General features: G+C 51.9%; 1 long non-coding RNA gene across 1 annotated transcript; it reads left to right on the forward strand.

Annotated features, from left to right (window-relative positions):
* The first annotated feature begins 635 nt into the window (after positions 1–635).
* LOC130368212 (uncharacterized) lies at positions 636–1,402 on the forward strand. The gene is made up of 3 exons (XR_008892365.1): positions 636–726; positions 827–991; positions 1,094–1,402. It is a non-coding gene; the product is annotated as an uncharacterized LOC130368212 (long non-coding RNA).
* The last annotated feature ends 5,247 nt before the right edge of the window (positions 1,403–6,649 follow it).

Raw genomic sequence — 6,649 nt, forward strand, 5'->3', positions numbered from 1 at the left:
AATCTTCTGTCCGCCAACACAAAATACTCTAATAGCGCCCCTCCCGAGACTCGACTCTGGATCCGCCCCTGCTCCCAGCATGCCATGACAGCCGAAGGCTGAGAGTTGTAGTTTTGCAACAGGTGGGCAGCCACAGGGGATCGGTGTTGCAGTATGTCAATCTAGGGCCATGGTGTCTGATCTTGAACTGGCAGCAGGAGCCACGACCACTTTAAATCAATGGCTGCTGGGACGTATGACTAGTGACATCCTTCGTTCCAGACCACAACGTCAGGGACGTCACTTGTCAGACGTCCCGGCGGCCAGCGCTGCTCATTGAGCCTACCGGAGTAGCATTGATCTATGTAAGAAACCTATGGGCCCAGGCTGTTGGGGCCACCAAATGATATTACTTATACAGAATGTCTGGTTAGGAGAAACAAATATAACGCACCCACAGGGAGTGGTGCCATTTTAATAAAATTTGTCAAAAACCTTAGATAACAGTCATACAGAATATATTAGAAAGCTTTTTTTATTTTCAGCCAATCAGAGAGCAGCACTACTGAAATAGAACTCCCAGGAGGTAACAGCGTGTCACACATGTGATGTCATAACCATTGTCCACCAAAGAGCAGCACTGAGCAGAAATAACACTGCTCCTGTTCATTCTCCATCAGTGAGGGGCCGGTGCTGGACACTGTGTAGGGACGTGGGAATGCAAAGTCATACACATGACTGTGACTGGTAAGTGTTACATTGTTGTGTCCAAAAGATCTTTAGTGCAGTTCCATGTGTATTTCTATGATAAACATGTAAATGATTTATCTTTTTTTTCTTATCTTAGATGCACTATCTCCAGGACATGGAGTAGCATTTCCGGACCTACAGCAAGACGTTGGATGAAGGCATAGCCCCAGAAATAACACTGGTCCTGTTCATCAGTGAGGGGCCGGTGCTGGACACTGTGTAGGGACACGGGAATGCAAAGTCATGCACATGACTGTGACTGGTAAGTGTTAAATTGTTTTGTCCAAAAGGTCTTTATTGCAGTTCCATGTGTATTTCTATGATAAACATGTAATTAATCTATCTTTTTTGTCCCCTATCTTAGATGCACTATTTCCAGGACATGGAGTAGCATTTCGGGACCTACAGCAAGACGTTGGATGAAGGCACAGGCCTAGGAATCATGCACATACACAGAAACATTTGCCCAAATTCTAGAGGTAACCTCCTTTAGTATGCCCAGAGGAAGGGCCATACAGTAGCCATGGATTCCCTACAGGTTTCCTCCCCTCTGAAGGTTTTTCCTGTCCTGAGTATTAGTTACTGTACGCTCTTTGTGAGTGATGGGAGGTTACAAAAAATCCCCTACACAAACATTTTAATAAATAATAAATAAAGTTCCCCTTTTTTTAAACTGTTCTTTGACTTGTTCGACTCATTTATTTATTTCTGTGTGTGAAAATAGAGTTAGCAAAACATGGATGACCAAAGCTGCTCTCCTGCACGATCTGCATAATGTGGTGCGGAGAGAGGCAACTGGTGCTGGGTGGTGCAGTTTATGAGGCAAACGTAGAACACCCAGCAAGTTCCATGCACAAGCCTTTTTCTGATGAATGGGACTCATGCAGGGAACTTGCTAGGGGTCATACGGTTGCAAAGGATCAACTTTTGGGTACATGAACTGTCCCTTAAAGGGGTACTCCGCCTCTAGATATCTTATCCCCTATGTAAAGGATAGGGGATAAGATGTCTGATCAAGGGGATCCTGCTGCTGGGACCCCAGCAATCTCCACGCAGCAACCAAAATTCTAAATAGTATGTTTAGATCACTGGTTCCTGTGGTGGGATTCGTGACATCATGCCACACCTTCTTGTGACATCACACCACCTCCCATAGACATAAATGGAAAGGGCGTGGCGGGAGGTCACGACCCGCACCACGAGAACCCAGAGTTCTTAATATATTATTTGGAACGCCGGGTGCTGCATGAAGATTGCGGGGGTCCCAGTGATCAGTCATCTTTTGTCCTATCCTTAAGGTAGGGGATAAGATATCTAGGGGCGGAGTACCACTTTAAGGAATTAGAGAGTGTAGGCATGCCTTACAAGCAGGTAGAAAAAGAACAGCTGGGAGAAATGACAGGACACGAAGCAATATTTGGCTGGGACCGATTTTGGGTGTGTTCTGGCCAATTAAAGGAGAACTATGGCAAAAATTAACTTATCCCCTATCCATGGGTTATGGGATAAGTAGCTGATCATGGGGGGTCCCCCTGCAATACCTGGGATGAGACCCGTCGCTCAGTGAGAAGCGCTCGCTGCAGACGTCAAATCTCAATTTCCCTGGACCCCCCCCCTTCCTTCATGTCCACCACAGACGCCCCCAGACTGCTGTCTCTTACAGAGTTTTATGCCCAGAAATGGTTGGCTACTCACTTTGTCAGTAGATTCTCATCCTAAATATGAAGACAATCGGGGAAATGTACCTGTGGAGAGGAAATGTTGTCCAGTTGCTCTTAGCAACCAATCAGATTACTTCTTTTATTTTTCAGAGGTCTTCTCAAGAATGAAAGAAGTAATCTGATTGGTTGCTATGGGCAACCTGATGAAAACATCTTTTTTTTCTTTAACAACTACAGTACTACAACTCCCATTGTAGTGTGTCTGTTCAACCTGTGCCTCCTCCAACCCTGACCCTTAGGGGGGCATAGACGGACCACACTGGGGGTTGTAGTACTTTCATTATTACAGTTCCCCTATAACTCTACAGCTTCGGTAGAAGTATGAGGCTCAGCCTTAGAGTCAGTGTATCTGGCTGCTCCAGTGTTCTTCTCTTTTACAGCCTGGACACTGTTCTCCTCCACACTGGTCCCTGTGGTCCGGTCAGATGGTTCTGGACTGGGGCTGAACGGTTGCTTGAGGGATTTAGTGGCAGATTTTTTTGGGACTTCAGTTGTTGGATGACCTCTCTCTTCAGTGGCTGCTGATATTCATAGTGCAGAATTTACAGGTGTTACGTAAAAGGGGTACTCCGGGGGAAAACATTTTTTTATTTTATTTTTTTAAATCAACTGGTGCAAGAAAGTTAAACAGATTTGTAAATTACTTCTTAAAAATCTTAATCCTTACAGTACTTATCAGCTGCCGTATGCTATAGAGGAAGTTGTATAGTTCTTTTCGGTCTGACTACAGTGCTCTCTGTGAGTAGGAGCAAATCTCCATAGTAAACTTCTCCTACTCCGGACAGTTCCTGACATGGACAGAGGTGTCAGCAGAGAGCACATCCTGTGAACACAACAGTTCAGTGTGAGCAGCGTGCGGGTGTGTCCCTTGTTGAGCTCCACAAACTTCCAGCAGATCAGACCAGAGCAGGTGATCCATCCGCCTTCCCAGGAGTGTGTCAGGCTCCTGGGGAGAGCCTCCCTGCATGGAGCCCAGGGCCTCCACCTCCCGTTCTTCAAGGCTGGCGGGGGGTGGAGAGCAAACAGCAACAGCCATTCCGGCCGGGGGGAGAAGATCTGGCAGAGTCTGCAGCAATGCAGGCTCTGCACCCCCGGCAACGGTTGCCAGCCAGAGGACTGGTGAAAGAAAAGCAAGAAGAAGAAGTGTGGAGTTGTGGGCAGAGAGAGGGCCCAAGGAGTCCAGCGCCACCTACTGCTCCCGCATGGCCGCGCGGTTTGCTGAATATGATCGCTGTGGCAAGGAGCTGAAGTTGGCCAGACAAGATCTGCAAGGGGCTCAGAATCTGGTGAACACTGCGCCCAAAAAGAGCAGACCAGAGCTAAGAAGAAAGATCTCAGCACTGAAGGCTGAGATTGTGCAACTGGAGGAGAGGAGAGCAGAGATCTTGGAGGGGAGCGGTCTCTTCAAGGAGAAGCTTCAGAACAACAACCGGTTTGCCGCCATGAAATCCCCAGGTAAGGTGGAGGTGGATGATGGGGAGAGTAGTGGCGGTGAAGAAAGTGTGAATGGTGAAGGCATAAAGAAGAAGGAGAATGTGGGAGAAAGAGCAGAAGTGGTGGAAATGGATGTCTTGCCTGTAGCTACTCCCTATAACACCCAGGACAGCTACATAGAGCCAGCCCAGGTGGCGCTACCATTAAGTGAGAGCAAGGAGGATGAACTGGAGAGTGAGGCTGGGGGATTACTGAGGGCGATTGTTATGCAGGAGTCCCCAGCCCACCTCCAGAACTTTACCTTTGGAGATGACCAGTGCGATGATGTGGCAGTAAAGCGTAAGAAGCAGAAGACTCAGGAGACAGTAAAGTACATGTTTGTCCCTTTCCAGCAGTCAGGGCCAGCTGCAAAGCTGGTTCAGGCTGCTGGGCCCCCCAGACTGCCAGACTCCGTTTCTGTAGTGGAACGGAGCCAGCATGGGGGGTACAGCATGGCGTCAGAAAAGGCTGTGGACGCAATAGCTGTAAAGCACACCCATCCTGCCGGTAGGGAGGGGAAGGATGGGCTCATGGTGGGCAGCTCTGGCACTGCAGGGCCGCCCCAGGGTGGCGGGGGGCGTGTCCCAGTGCCAGAGGCGAGTTTTGCTGCTGTGTGCTCGGGGGGCAGTTCCCTGAGAACTGTGGGCATTACCGGTGCTGCGGGGCACTCCCCTGTGAGGGGGGGGGAGTGTCCGGGCACCGGTGGCGGAGAGCGGAGTGTCTGTGTGCTCGGGGGGCGGTCCCCCGAGTACTGTGTGTTCTGTGGGTGCTGCGGGGCACTCCTCTGTGAGGGGGGGGAGTGTCCGGGCACCGATATCCCCTGCAGAGCCTGTGTGGTTAGGCAAACCAAGCGATGGCGCTGTGGGAGGAGCTGGGGTGCGCTTTGAGGGGCAGCCCCAGACTCAGGACGTGTCATCGCACATGGAGGAGGAGTCATCAGTGTCGACCCCGGCAGCAGCAGCATCGACCCCAGCACAGAAAACCATAATAAGACCAGCAGTACTACAGGTCCCAGCCAGCCCAGAATCCATTAGGCAGGAAAAGAGTGGAGGATGTGAGAATGCTGAGTGTAGTAGAGGTGTGGATGTGGGGAGTGTAAGTGGAGTGAATGATGGTGGGAGTAGTAGTGGTAAGAATGGGAAGTCTGGTATGGATGGGAATAAAGATGGGAGTAGTGGTGTGAGTGGCTGTACTGATGGGTCTGGGTCTGGTCCGGCTGCCCCCCCGGTAGTGACTGCTCCTAGAAGTTATGCTAATGTCGCTGCCGGGGGTTCAGGGGGGTCCCCGTCTCCGGCCGGCTCTGGAGGCCACTTGCAACAGCGCCTCCTGGAGGCTCTGCGTAGGGGCGACAGGTCGATCCAGGTAGAGGGGAGGGGTGAGGTCGACCTGTCTTTCTGGATAGAGAGGCACGGTTTGGGGGCTTTCCGAGAGCGGAATGGGGAGGTGGTCTGGTCCCTCCCGACAACTGGGCAGGACAATAACCGTAGGAATGTGGTCCGTCTGATTTGGAGGGTCGAGGATGCGTGCCCGCCTCGCGCTAAAGTGGTTGAGCTCCTCCTCCAGATGGAATTCAGGGCATGTGACATCTTTGCCCTGATCCACCCCTACGGTTCGTGTGAGTTTGATGTCAGTTTCGTTCGGCCAGAGGGTCTCGAACTCTTCTGGTCAAACTACGAAGTTGCAAAAAACGAGCCCGGCTGGCGGGAGTTCGCCGTAAAGGCGATTTCCCGTCAGAATGCTGTCAAGAAGGTGACCGTTTTGACCCGTAACGAGTCACTTTCTTGTTATGATATCATGACCTGGCTTGGACGGTATGGGGATGTGACGGACATGCCCAAGAAAAACTTGGATGAGCACGGGATCTGGTCCGGGGCCTGGACGTTTTCCGTCAAACTCAAGCGTTCAGGGAGTACAGTTGCCCACATTCCGTCAGCCGCCTTCCTTGGACGTGATAGGATCCAGGTCTTCTACCAGGGGCAGCCTAAGGTCTGTCACAGGTGTGGCAGCCCCACCCACTTTAGCGCAGCCTGTACTGTGCAGGTCTGCGCTTTGTGTGGTGGGGTGGGTCATCTGGCCGCATCCTGTCGGCAGATCCGGTGCCACCTGTGTGGTGTCCTCGGACACCCTTTCAGCCGTTGTCCTAGCGCCTTCGCCCATGCAGCGGCCGCTCCAGCTGAGGAGAGCTGTGAAGTTGCCTCGGCTGGGGAGGGTACGGGCAGGGATGGGGGCGCAACAGGGCTAGTGAGGAGGAAAAAGGGCCCTGCCAAACTAAGGCGGGAGGAAAATCGTAGAAGGAGTAGGGAGCTGGAGAGTGCCCAGGTGGCGGGGGTAGCTTCAGTCCCTGCTCCTGAAGCTGGCCCTGTAACTGCTGAAGCCCTGGTGGAGAATGTGCTGGATGAGGAGATCAGGAGACTTCACAGAGAGGAAAGCAATATGGCCGACCCTTCCGATTCCTCCCACTATGAAAGTGTGGATGAGGAGAGTGGGGTGAGGCCCAAAAAGAAAGAAAAGGGCAAAAGGAAAGGGAGAAAGAAGAGGTCAGAGCCCTCTGAAGCTCCTGGTACTACGGGCCAGGTCCAAAGCGGAAGCCTGGCTGCCCCCCCTCTGATTGACCTGTCAAACCGGTACCTCGTCCTCGATACCATCTCCTCCCCCTCCTTGGAGGGGGAAGGTGAGGGCGGGGTGCCTCGGGAGAAAGAGCCTCTGGGGGGAACTGGGCCCTGTCC

Source organism: Hyla sarda, chromosome 4 (assembly GCF_029499605.1).
Source record: "Hyla sarda isolate aHylSar1 chromosome 4, aHylSar1.hap1, whole genome shotgun sequence".
In the NCBI taxonomy this organism is placed as follows: Eukaryota; Metazoa; Chordata; class Amphibia; order Anura; family Hylidae; genus Hyla; species Hyla sarda.